Source organism: Ranitomeya imitator, chromosome 1 (assembly GCF_032444005.1).
Source record: "Ranitomeya imitator isolate aRanImi1 chromosome 1, aRanImi1.pri, whole genome shotgun sequence".
NCBI lineage: Eukaryota > Metazoa > Chordata > Amphibia > Anura > Dendrobatidae > Ranitomeya > Ranitomeya imitator.
Window position 1 is genome coordinate 528,850,379 of NC_091282.1, and position 14,951 is coordinate 528,865,329.

Sequence of the window (14,951 nt, forward strand, 5' to 3'; positions counted from 1 at the left end):
TGTTCCGCCCTTCTATGGGCACTGGCTTCAATTTGTTCTGCGCAGGCACTGCAGAGTCACTGTAACTTCCGCACCCAGTGATCTCCAGTGCGCAGAAAATGTGCACACCTGACTTCCTTATCCCCCCCACATAGTAAGCATGTCATTTCCAATTCCCCAGTATAATAAAGTCATGCCAGGCAGCTCTCCCAATTGTGTAAGAGAGCTGAAAGTGTGAGAGAAATGTAGTATAATGAAGAGAGGAGGCAGTGTTATCTTCCAGGCAGCATACGCTCCATAGCCTGGAAGATCTAATTAACATAAAGTGAGAAAAGATGATTTCTACACAGCAAGTTACCATCCATGAGACATACAGATATGACTAATATCAACTGTATACAACCTGTCTTCCCTTATTAATAGCCTAAAGGGAATCTGTCACCACATTTGACCTATCTAAACTAATAATATGGGCATACAGGTTATGGAATTCTGAAAAAAGTCCTATCTGTATGTCTCATATCAGCTGCGTTGTTGTGGAGAAATCATTTTATCACTTTATGTGAATGACCTCTTCCAGGCTATGTGGAGGATGTTGCCTGGAAGAGAACTCTGTCTCCAGTTCTTGTTTTACATGAAGGAGGAGTTACCAGTGTGAGACAAGTGACTAACACAGAACAGGAGAAATTAAATTTGTCTACTTGCAAATACTTTATGTTTCTCTCTGAGCTCTGCTGTATAGCACAATATTACAAGCCTGTCTGCCTGTGAGATGGAAGCTGAGAGGAACCTGCAAGATGTCAGTTATAACCACACACAGGTCTTCAGGGAGATCAGGAGAGCAGAGAGTTTCCATTACATATCACACTGGTAACTCCCCTCTCATGTAAAATAAGAAGGCAGAGTTATCATCCAGACAGCAGCATCCCCATAGCCAGGAAGAGGTCATTTATATAATGTGATGAAAGATGATTTATCCACAATAAGGCATCTTATATACAGCATACAGCTAGGACTTTTTTTTCAGCAGGCTATAACCTGTATGCCCATATTAGTAGTTTAGATAGGTCAAATGTGGTGACAGATTCCTTTTAAATCACTCAGAGAGGGTGACAGATTCCCTTTAACTGACATTTAGGGTGACAAGCAACTTTTTATTTGATTTATTGTAAAACTAACAGTGAGCGTATGGTGTATAGACCTACAATTCCCTCTCATGCAATATGAGTATATACCCCCTGTATGGTCACTGCTAACTCTACGATAACCCAAGAACCACTCGCTTCCACCACCACCAGTCGTTTATCCCCTTCACGAACTTGGTATTTTCCATTTTTGCATTTCCGTTCTTTGCTCCCTGTCTTCCCAGAGCCATAATCTTTTAGTCAATATGGCCATGTGAGTGCTTTTTTTGTGTGGGATGAGTTGTACTTTGAAAAACGGGAAACAAATTCAAAGAGTGGAGAAATTACGAAAAAAAGTGCAGTTCCACAATTGCTTTTTTCTTTTTTTTACCATGTTCAATAAATGCTAAAAATAATCTGCCATTATGATTCTCCAGGTCATTACAAGTTCACAGATACAAACATGTATAGGTTCTACTTTATTTAAGTGGTGAAAAAAAAAATTCAAAGTTTGCAACAACAAAAAATGCCACCATTTTTCAAGACCCATAGCGTCTCCATTTTTCAGTATCTTGGGCTGGGTGAAGGCTTATTTTTTGCAAGTCGAGCTGACGTTTTTATTGATACCATTTTGGTGAAGATACGATGTTTTGATTGCATGTTATTGCATTAAATTGGAATTTTGTGGTGACCATATAACCTTAATTCTGACCTTTAGATTTTTTTTCTCGTTACGCCGTTTACCAATGGGATTAATTCTTTTTATATTTTGACAGATTGGGTGTTTCTGAATGGAGCTATACCAAATATGTGCATTTTTAATTGTTTTTTATTGTTTTAGCTTGAATGGGGATAATTTGAACTTTTATATATATATATATTTTTTAAACATTTTTTAAATTTTTCACTGGCTTCAATAGTCTCTATTGGAGACTAGCAGCTGTGATCATCCGATCGCTTGTACTACATACACATAGCATGGCTGAAGCTAAAATGATGATCTGCTATGAGCACTGGCCACAGGGCGGTCATGTAAGATAGGCGCCAATCTGCGGGGTTTGTGACATGCTTTTGGCGTGAGTATGTTAAATGCCACTGTCAGAGATTGACAGCGGCATTTGACATGTTAACAGCTGTGGCTGGATCCCGATTTCACCCGCGGCTCTTAGGGGCAAATTTCAGCTGATGGAATCAGCTGACATGTGCCAGAAAACATGTGGGCTTGGCGCCGCAGTCCGCATGGAGTGCAGGGACACAACCTATGACATATACAGTATATGTCATAGATCGCGAAGGGGTCATACAGGCCGACTGGATGCCTGTCAGGTAGCATATGACTTCAGAGTGCGCTTTACAGAACAAAAGGAACAGAACCATTACATTTCATATTTAATCCAGAATGATAGGCAGTGTTTATAAAAAAATATACAAAAGATTTTTCAAAGGGAAAAAAACAATACAGAATATACCATTAAATTACATACAATAAAAAGGAATAAAAAAAGAAACTTACTACACTGATTGCAGAGATGATTAAGCTTAGCGAAGGAGAGAAATTTGATTGGAAATGTCCAGTGAATGGGAATCATACACCAATATGTATCTCTCTACAGGAACACAGATCATAATTCGTCTTGATCTTTTATCAGCATAAAAGTTACACCCATACACCCCCTCCTTGATGACCTCACATGGGCCGAGTTGTGAAATGTTCTCAGCCCTTCATGATTTTATGAAATTCCCAACATTAACAATATCTTCACACCTGATTGTCATCACCATATTTTTTATCGGGATTTTACCTTTCCATAGATAGTAAACCCGACATAGCAGGCTTGTGGCTTATAGGTAGGTGTCACAGTTATGAAAAAATATGCATATTCTTTCCCAATTAGTCCTGAAGTTGAAGATGTATATGTCATTAACATTAAATCTGTACAAACCCCAATATTCATAAGTTTGCACCTATACCCTGTGTCTGGTTGCAGGTGTAACATTTCCCCTGAAGAAAATAATAGTTTACTTTCACCTCAGTATGTTTTTTTTCCTGGGGACAAAGGAGACTTTTTCACTTCTCTATCTATGCTTAAACATATGTTCCTTTTGTTATCTGGACTTCAGAAAAGGTCTTTCCTGTCAAAAACCTGTACTTTGTATGGAGCCTTGGCTGTAAAAGGGAACTTGAATGGTTAACTATTCCTATCGCAATTGGTTTCTTCATCCCCTAGCTATGAGTAATTTACCCACTTTTCTATGTCCATTGTGCAATTCTGTTTCAAAGAGACATAGAGTATAAGCTTTTTTTCTTACTGGAAAAATTCTATGTGAGAAAAGAGGGGGGGGGGGGTGAATGCCCTCTCACTAGAGTGGCTTTATGGGTTATAATGTTTTCTATGACATCCTCAATAGTAAAATAAATTATTATTAGTAAATAAAGCTTATATACGGAGCACAGATGCTACTAATAGTACAGCATTGTGCTTTGTAAACAATAAAGGGAATGCAGCACCGTTTTAACAGCTGATCAACAGGGGTGTGAAGAATCAGACCCACACTGATTTAACAATAAGGTGAGCCATTCATTTTAAACTAGTAAACCCCTTTAGAGTTCCAGGAACTAATACTTTAATTTGCACAGTTACATGACATTGTAAACTTCACTTACAGTCATTTGTAGGCTGCTCTCTCCTTTTTCTTCAATTTCCTTGAAGTCTTTCTTTATTATTTCTGAAGCAAAGACATAACAACAAAGTAAACAACCAATTATAGAAATGCACAACATTGCACATGAGAAATATTAATATATATTAATATATATTTCTTGTTCCAAACCAAAAGAAATTAACTGGAGTATAAGTTGGTATACATGCATTGTACAGGAGAATGTTCACACTGTCCATTAAACAGATAAAACCTAAGATAAGCAGCAAGAAATACCCGCTAGAATTTTTGGGTAATTAAACTCATAGATTGACACTGTATACAAAAACTGTTAAATAAATAACCAAAGAGTATAAAAATATTTTTTATTGAATTATATACCGTATTTTTCCCACCATAACACGGCACCTGAGCAGGGTCCCTTCCTCAGAATGCAGGTGGCAGAAATGTGTCTATGGCCCGGTGTCCATGCCGCTGTCCACGCCGCGGTCCGGTGTCCACGGTGAGCGCATCACCAGTTTCCCTGTGGCCATCTTTCTGAAGCTGTGGATTCAGGAATATGGCCGCTGGAGGCCGCGCATGCGCAGATTGAGATCTTGGCAGCACTCGGCTTCAGGAAAATGGCCGCCGAGATCTCAGTCTGTGCATGCGCAGCCTCGGGTGCCCATTTTCCTGAAGCCTCCAGTGGCCCACGGCTTCAGGAAGATGGCAGCATGGAAACCGGTGATGCGCTCGCAGTGGACACTGGGTTGCGTCATGGACACTGGGCTGCGGAGTGGACAACGGGCCGCAGCGTGAACACCGGACAGCAGTGTGGACACATTTCTGCCACCGACATCCTGAGGAATGGACCCTGCTCTGGTGCTCTGTCTCACCGTCGACACCGGACCCACAGAATCGCACCCCAGGACTGCAGAATTGCCCCACTTCTGCCACCGCTGGCTTACTGAGGAAGGGACCATGATTTCTGTGACCCCACTGTACCATCAATGGCCCTCAGGAAAGATACCTTAAATTCGGACAATAAGACAGACCCCCATCTCATAAAAGTCTCTTTTCTGCTATTTTTCACCCCAAAATTTGCGGTGTGTCTCATGGTCCGGTGTGTCTTATAGTCCGAAAAATATGGTATATTAAAACCAAAAATAAATTAGAAACAAACATACTACTGGACTGGACATTAAGTAATGGAGACGCCAAACAGTACAACATAGACCATAGTAAAAATGCCTATCTTGTCAAATAAAACATCAGAGGCAATAGTACACATGGTAGCACTTCCCCACAATTTGGCCAATAGATTACAGCATTACTTACATGAAATTAGGCTGGTAAAATCATCCCCCCACCACCCCATTACACGTTTCGTCTTAGTACTTCATCATGAGGTGTGATGAAGGCCCTTTTTGCCCCCTATATATTTCTTGGTAGGGTTTTCTAGGGAAAGGGATGGATTAGCCACAGATGAGCGGGGGCGCCACTGTGCCGGTCTAGGGTGCCAACCTCCGCAGATAGGCAGGGAGATTCAAATTTACTTACTAGGGTGATTTCTTCTCCCCCATCCCCTGTCATACAGACATAAAATTTGTTGGTCTTTTTCTGAAGTCATAAATGTTTTTACCTATATACATATATAAAAAATACTTCTAAACATTATTAATAAATATTGACTAGCGCCCCCCGAGGAAGCAGTACATGCGAAACGCGCGTCGGGGCTCCCTCTTCCGCACACGGTCGCAGGTTGGTACTCTGTCTATGCACTGTCTTATCTACATTTCGCAGGCAGACTCTAGGCTCCATTCACTCTATTGTATGGGATTCTCCCTTGATGATTTACTCATGCCTTTGGTCTTGGCAATTTTTGTGCCATACAGTATACTCTGCCACATTTAACCTATACTAAGTCCTTCACTAACATTACTTTATATTACTTAGTATATATTACTTTGCACTAGGCACTTTACTGTGATTTTTCCTGCATACTGTGTATCTCCCTGCATCTGCACTTTATTTGAGAGCATATATCATATGTTAATTACCTCTGGTTGCCATATGCTCATATACTTATACATATAATACATCAGCTTAACCTCTACAATATGCACTACACAAAAAATATTGATCTTATTAAGTGTTGTATGGTATTTGTACTTTTGGTATCAGTTTAACTGACCTATTTTTTGCTCTACAAATATATTACTTATTCCGTGTGTGGCACTAGTGTCGCCTTTTTTATCTTTTTTCATTGCATCCCGTTACTTGGTTTCTATTCTTTATATTTGTATTTTGTCTATATGGTCTTCAATAAAATTGTTATATTTTAGCTTTTTAGTGTCCATTCTTCTTTTGGGTTTCTTTTTTTCATTATTAATAAAGGTTATGTTTTATGATTTATCTAAAAATTGGGTACTCATTCCGGGGACTTACTAAGTAATTTTTTGGTACCTTCTTATCTCCTACATGGTGATTTTTTTGTTTTGAATTGCCAATAATTTATTCTCTAGGAGATAAGCCACCATCAGAGATGAGCGACTGTGTATGGGAGAGTCAGGCAACATAGCTGCAGGTCGAACTATCAGCCAAACCATCATTAGGCCGACAAACATCTACAGTGAATTGAAGGCTTTGGGCAGTAGTTTACCTTATATTTGTCATCTATCATTGTTTGATTTAGGGCTAGCTGTTTGCTATTCTTATGTGACACTTGCTGTTACTACCATTGCACATTTATCTATTTATATATGATTATAGAAAGGCGACTCATGTAGCAGCGCCCATCAGTGAGGAGAGATTTACATTAGACATAATATTGTCCAACAGACATGTAGGATTGAAATAGACCCTGCAAAAAGGAAGGGGGAAACTTCAGAGAGCTCAATTCTCTTCATGCTTCTCCTTCTTGACCAGAAGTGAAATAACTTTGAACAACTAAAGAATTTGAGAAACAAATTAAGGATGTTTAAAGCACATTGGCCCAGTGGTTAGCACCATAGCCTAACAGCAATGGGGTCCTAGGTTCAAATCCCACCAAGGACAACATCTGTAGGAGTTTGCATTTGTTTGTGTGGATTTTCTCTGGGTGTGCTCTGGTTTCCTACCACACTTCAAAGACATACTGTTAGAGAATTGAGAGATGGTGAGCCCCAATGGGGATGGTAATGACCAAGTCTGTAACGTGCTGTAGAAACCAATGGTGTTAAATAAGTGAGTAAAATAAATAAGAAATTTCTGGACAACACTGATTTCGAACAACAAGAAGCTAAGTTACAATAGGCAGTAGAGCAACTATAGTGGTTAAAGAATATAGATTTACAAAGAACCAGTGTGTCTTTAGAAAGACTGTATGAACCAGGACTCACACCACTGAACGCCCGCTCTCCCCGTGGGCAGATCACTACTCAGACAACACAGGGTGAGGGTAAAATAGTGTGGCAATAATTTATTGAACCACCAACACACAATAGCATACAGAACAGACCCAGCAAGTACCCAAGATGGTGCAGATTACAGAGTCTAACCCTTCCGCTGACTCGCGGGGATTAGAACTGCTTCCAGTGTTGCATACCCCCACACGTGGCTCCTTGCTTTTGGTGGGCCCATACAGCGAGGAGGTAATGACAAGCTTAGGAAGCTAACCGAGAGCAGTGAGGTATGTGGCCAGGTGACCCGATTGCCTAACCTGGATTCTTTAAGATGTCTCGAGGGATTCAGTGAGGGTCAATAAGGCAGTCCTTTGTTCTTACAGCCAAGGCCGTAGTCCCCTAAACTGAGATCCTCAAGGGTTTCACACGGACCAGAAGAAAGTCTCTTTATATAGTTCACAACTGGTCTTCAACCAGCATCCAGAAGTCAGAGAGAGACGTGAATGAGGCCAACCTGCATTGTTTGATTATGTAATCTATTTGCATAGTTTTTCCTCAAACAACAAATTGTCTAGCATGGACATTGTATGTGTAAGGAGATGAACCAGACCGGGGGTGCCTCTTCGTTTCTGGAACTGTCACCAATGTTGCACGGGGGAGAGCTTTCAGACATGGACTGACCTTTGCATTGGACAGTAGGGGGTGGGTCTGATATAAAAAGGGGTGAGCACAGAAAAAGGAGAGCAGACCTGGAGGGAAGCAGCATGGTAAAGTGCCAGCCTTGTCAGAGGAGCATTGCGTGAGTGCAGGCCTACCTTGCAGATTAGAGTTTAACTCTGTTAATAAATTTGCTAACTCTTGATCTGCCTCCTGTCCGTGACAACATCCCGGGTTCCTGCATTTCTACTATGTAATCATCATATCAACAAACATCATTGTTCAGTGACCATGCATTACTATTTTGCAAAAATAACAGAAAATAAACTGTATGAGATAATATTAGAGGTTTATATTCGTCCTACAAGAAGAGTCAATACTTCAGACAACAGTTTAAGATTTTGGGACTACTCAATTTACATCTTGCATAAATAACAAGAAACGCTCTGTCATCACAACCAGCAATTTACTGAAAGTAACTCTTGTAAGGAAACAAATTTTGAAATCTCTTCCTCTGAAGGAGGAATATGAGATATAGAAAGGGTAGGACATGGCCCTTAACAAATGAGAAGCTGTAATTATAATGTATGACTAATAGGTCCTACATTAAGAGAGGTCGTACAGCAACAAAATATCGACTCAGAAAAATTCACAGTGGGAGATGTGATTTTTCAAGGAAGCCAGATACTAAAACAAAAAACAGTACTCTATCTTCACACAAAACAAGACCTCATTTCACCTGTTCCCCACTTTCACTTTAGTTCCTTTGAGTTGATCAAAGGAACTAAAGTGGGATATTTTTTTTTTATCAAAATGCTGGGAACAAAAAGAATAAAAGGGAACTATTTTTGAATACCTAACACTTATGGAACTATTTAAGTCAAGATAAAGGGAGGAAAGGAAAGTTAATTTTACAAATTTAAAGAAGAGTGTCAAAACACCCCTAGGGTTAAACACCCTAAATATTGACCTTTTTGTACATCTAGTTGTTGGACACACACAATGGAGGCATAGTGGCAAGACAATATACCATCATATGTAATACAGGAACTACATACTTTTTAAGGATATAGCAATTACTTTAAACCTGTTGACAAGAGAGAGAACATTATGCTAATGGTCACCAACTAATGCCAGGAAATGTGACCAGATGTGCTACCTAAATTTGAGAACAAAACCCTTCATGATTTTAGATAGGAGTGGAAAAGCAGAGTTTGAATTATTTCAAGCTCCTATAGTCCCTTACATTTCATAGTCTTTCTGGGATATAGAAAGTTCCTTCCCTTTATTACTCAAGAGATGTCATGTTGTATATAGACCCTTCTTGATGTAGAGGCACAGCACAGCTTGATACCACACCAGACAAGCTATGGAGCTGTACACTGGTTCCTAGAGATGAGAGACCCCCAATATGGTGGAAAAAAAACCTGGGAGAAAATTTAGTCCACAGCCATTTTGTAGACAAAGATATAAATCCAACAACTATGTGGGTAACCAGAAAATAATGGAAACATCCGAATGTGGACACTGTAAAGTGTGCAAGTGTAGGTTAACAAGCATAGCACATTTATGATTGTCTCCACAGACAAAAACCCATAAAAATAGGAAATTTGCCAACAATAAACTATGCTCAACTGCATAGGAGTTTAGATATATAATTCTGGAACACAATGGTTACATTAGGAGAGATGAGGACACCAGTCTGTCCTGACATATACAAGAAATCCATGTACTAACCTTGGAAAGGTTCTACTTTCAAATTGGGAATATACTGCAGTTTGTCCTGCTACAAGAGGTGGTTATTGGGACAAATTCCTTTTACAAAAGGAGTGTCATTGAATCCAAAGAAACTGCTCGCCTTTACACCTTTATGGTCTGAATGATCATCTCTCTTATTTTTTAAATGATAGACGAGCCAGTGATAATAACCCTCTAAGAGTCATATGCTGCAAGGCTACTTTTATTATATCATGATTTTTTTGTGATCATAGCTTAAATTGGTTGCCTGCAAACTTCTGGCCACATTCCAACAATATGTGCTCTGCCTCACTCAATACATATGAATTAAGCGAGACTAAGCAGGTCTAGTTGGAATGTGCCAGAAGTATGCACATGGGTCACGTGACCGCCAGCTCCAGGCACCGATACTGGAAAATCCTGACTGCATGCACTACACTCACAGTAAGGATTCAGATGTCTGCAGTGACCTAGAGAAGTCAGGACAACCCCTTTGCTAGGTGTCAAGTTCCCACCGCTGCAAAAGGGGAATCTCGAGCCACCTCCGCTGAGGTCTCCCATTCTTCTTCAGCCGCAGTGGAGACATCGGTCCCAGCGTCTGGCTAAGGCAGATACTGTGCGCTTGGTTACTGCTGATCTTCCAGGCTCGGCCATTGTAACCAGCACTGTTCTGCGGCGAGCAGATGCCCCCGGGACTAAGTCCTGCTTTGTCGCTACTGAGCATGCCCAGGGGAAGACCTTTCATTGGAGGTTGGGAGTCACATGCTCAAGTCCTGAAGCATTCCTATTGGACCACTAGGAAGGTCCTGGAGAGCTCTCTCTGTAAAAGGTTCGCATGGCGGCACGGTCATGCGCTAGTATCAACCTATGTTTATGAGCTTAGCTACCTTGTGGTCTGTGTCTGCATGTGTTCAAGGTCGGCTGTATAGCCACTAGAATTATGGCACCTCCAGAGAGGAGTTTGTGTATATGAATTTAGGGCTGGCGTATAGCCACTAGAATTCCGGCACCTCCGGAGAGGAGTTGTTTGAGTGCTGTTGCTGACTGTATGACCACTGTATGCTACCTTTTCTGTTAGTTTGCTGTGATCCTCTGTGAGGTTAACAGGTCACAGCATTATCCTAATCCCGGCGACTCTGTGAAGCAACAGAGCTCCATATAGTGCCGCCATATATTGGCAACAGGTTCCATGGTGGACCCCCGACTGCGAACGCACCTATATTATCTCAATATTTACTCGGTGCGTTCTGCCAGCCCTAACACCCTTTTAGATCTTGTACTGTAATCCAACCTTTCCCATCCCTATTAATTTACCTTTTCCCTTCAGAGTAATAATGATACACAGGAATATACTGTAGTTATCCACCTTGCTATACCCATTTCCTTAAGCATTCTTAACAGCCATCTACATATTATTTTCTCACTGCCAATTAATTACCATGGCATCTTTGTCATCACTAAGATACACCTGCTGATGTAATCACAAATATGCAGCTGCTAATATTTTCCTCCCAGGAATATCACAATATGAAAATCCAGATGGAGTAGCAATATTCATGGAAAAAGCATATTATTATGTCACACACATAACAATATCACTCGTCTACCATGTCATTGCCTATCACACCATACACCTATCATGTCCTGCACTGATTAAGGCTGTGTGCACACGATGCAGATTTAGTGCAGAATTGGTGCAGAACTGCAGCAGATTTTTCTGCTGCAGAAACGCTGCAGAACTGCACTGTGATTAAGGCTATGTTCACACATTGCGTTTTTTACCGCGGAACTGCGGCGATTTTGCAGCTGCAGGTCCGCAGCAGTTTCCATAGCGTTTACAGTAACATGTAAACCCTATGGAAACCGCAAACCGCTGTGCACATGCTGTGGGAAAAACCGCGCGGGAACGCAGCGGTTTACAACCCGCAGCATGTCACTTCTTTGTGCAGAATTGCAGCGATTCTGCACACATAGGAATGCATTGAACCGCTTACTTCCCGCATGGGGCTGTACACACCATGCGGGAAGTAAGCGGATAATGTGCGGGTTATACCCGGGGTGGAGGAGAGGAGACTCTCCTCCAGGCCCCGGGAACCATATTTGAGTAAAAAAAAAAAAAGAATTAAAATAAAAAATCATGATATACTCACCTCTGAAGTCTCAGCGCTGCACGCGGCCGTCCGGTCTCAGGTTTGCTATGCGACCAGGACCTGCGGTGACGTCGCGGTCACATGACCGTGACGTCACGAAGGTTCTTCTCGCACAGCATCTTTGGAACCGGACCGCCGCCTGCAGCGCCGAGGAGATCGGGACGTCAGAGGGTGAGTATGTCATGATTTTATTATTTTTAACATTACTATTGATGCTGCATATTGCTGCATATGCGGCATCAATAGTAGGGGTAAAATCCCGCAGCGGGACCCGCAGGACAAACCGCGATAAATCTGCAGGGATAACCGCAGCAGGTTTGCCCTGCAGATTTATCAAATCCGCTGCGGGAGAACCCGCAGGGACAGGCGCTATGTGTGAACATAGCCTTACAGTACAATGTAAATCAATGTGAAAAAAAAAAGCTGTGCACATGGTGCCGAAAAATCTGCGCAGAAACGCTGCAGATTTCAAGAAGTGCATGTCACTTCTTTTGTGCGTTTCTGCACCCCCTCCATTAATAGAAATCTGCAGTGGTAAAAAAACTGCACAAAAACTGCACTAAAAATGCACAAAAAACGCACTAAAAACGCATAAAAAACGCACCTGCGGATTCTGCCAGGAGATGCAGATTTAGTGCAGAAAATTCTGCACCACATTTCCTACGTGTGCACATAGCCTTAAGGATTTATGATGCTCTTATAATGCAGACTGACAAATGTAGTTTACATTAATCATGGATGCATATATTTAACTTAATTGTCAACTTTACCATATTGCTGTGGCCAAATGTATATACTATAAAGGTTTAATCCTCCTGTACCAGTGGTAACTTTTATTGTTTAAGATTATTGTACTCATTTTTATTATATATTTCACATGTAAAGCGCCATGGAATAAATGTCGCTACAATAATAAATAATAATAATTATCACTTAGGATCTATTATGCAGGAAACAAAACAAGACGTCAGCTCACTGCTTAGTTCCCGTGGACGCCTGTGCATGGACATCCAAGACTGACGTCGACCAAACTTACATATACAAGTGCTTCTCACAAAATTAGAATATCATCAAAAAGTTAATTTATTTCAGTTCTTCAATACAAAAAGTGAAGTTCATATATCATACTGTATATAATCATTACAAACAGAGTGATCTATTTCAAGTATTTATTTCTGTTAATGTTGATGATTATGGCTTACAGCCAATGGAAACCCAAATGTCATTATCTCAGTAATGTGATTTTATTTTTCTGGATTTTATTTTTGATATTCTATCTCTCAATGTTAAAATTAACCTACCCTTAAAATTATAGACTGTTCATGTCTTTGTCAGTGGTCAAACTTACAAAATCAGCATGGGATCAAATACTTATTTCCCTCACTGTATCTGTGGTCCCATGACCACCCACTCTTGCCAGTGGCACAGGATGATCCTGACAGAAGCCCACAGTCACGTAGGGTGACTGCAGACTTTCCTCAGAAACTTGGACAAACCCTTTAATAATAAAATTAGGCACTATAGTATGCTCAATGCTAACAATGTGTAATATGCTCACTGGCTCTGCTTGTCAGTACCAGCCGTCATCACATGACAACTTATATGATTTTCATAAGGTCACATGACGACTAGCTTCTCTTCCTGCTTATCTCAGTGACACAGAGGTTGTGGTTTTTCACTGAACATTGAGAGAATTAGGAAGAAGGCCTTGCTCATATCTGCGCAAAAAAGAAAAATCGCTCCGATGAAAGTCGGACGAGTGTCATGCAAGTGCAATGTGATGTTTTCTCGCATTGCAGTCGCCGATTTTATATGCAAGTGAGAGCATGGCCCAAGTGTGAAAATTGCGTGTGAAACATAACATGAAGACTACTCAAACCACGTAAGCTGTGTATAGAAGGGGGTGACAAGTTAAATTTTTACCCTGGATGCCATAAAACCTATATTCGCCTCTGTTTAAATTGGATCACTATGTGATGGCAATGGCATAATAGCTGGAAAACAGTCACATGCGCAACACATTGCAATAAATTTCCCATAAATGTTGCTATTCCCAATGGGTCAAATTGTGATGCTGCTGGGTGGATAGCTACATATGGCTGGAGTCACACTAGCGATTTTAAAATCGGTCCTATTTTGTTCCTGCAAACCTGGGCGGGTGTCATGTGTTTTTCATGAGAGCACAATCCGATCTTTCACACCTAGCATTCGATTAACATCCGAGTGCAGTGTGATTGCTATCCGATTTTAACACAAGCTTTTACATAGAGAAATTCTCTGTCATTTACACATCATTTCCAAAGAAATATTCTTCTAAACACACACACATAATAGATAGATAGATGATAGATATACATTGCTAAAAAAAATTAGGAGAACACTAAAATCCCACATCCTAGATATCACTGAATGGAATATTCCTGTTATAAATCTTTATTCATTACATAGAGGAATATGTTGAGAACAATAAAACCTAAAAGTTATCAACATAAATCAATGGAGGTCTGGAGTTGGAATGATGCTCAAATTCAAAGTGGAAAATGAAGTTACAGGCTGATCCAACTTCAGTGGAAATGCCTCAAGACAAGGAAATGATTCATGCTCAGTAGTGTGTGTGGCCTCCACGTGCCTGTATGATCTCCCAACAACGCCTGGGCATGCTCCTGATGAGGCGGCGGAAGGTATCCTGGGGGATCTCCTCCCAGACCTGGACTAAAGCATCCACCAACTCCTGGACAGTCTGTGGTGCACCATGACGTTGGTGGATGGTGCGAGACATGATGTCCCAGATGTGTTCATTTCATGTTTGTGTGTGTAGCCCATTCACTATCTCCATCTACTCCCACCCCCTAAAGATGGCTGGACAATCATTGTAAATACATCATTGTAAATACACACCTGTACTTTGTATCTCCCCCACCTCATTGTAGATTGTAAGCTCTCACGAGCAGGGTCGTCTTATTTTGCTTTATTGCATTGTTAACGTTGTTACCTATGACTGTTGTGTTTGAAACTGTTAAACTGTAAAGCACTGCGGAATATGTTGGCGCTATATAAATAAAGATTATTATTATTATTATGTGTTCAATTGCATTCAGGTCTGGGAAACGGGCAGGCCAGTCCATGGCTTCAATGCTCAGAGTGAAGCTGCTTTCATCTGTGAAGAGCACAGGGCACCAGTGATGAATTTGCCAATCCTGGTGTTCTGTGGCAAATGCCAAGCATCCTGCACGGTGTTGGGCTGTGAGCACAACCCCCATCTGTGGACGTCGGGCACTCAG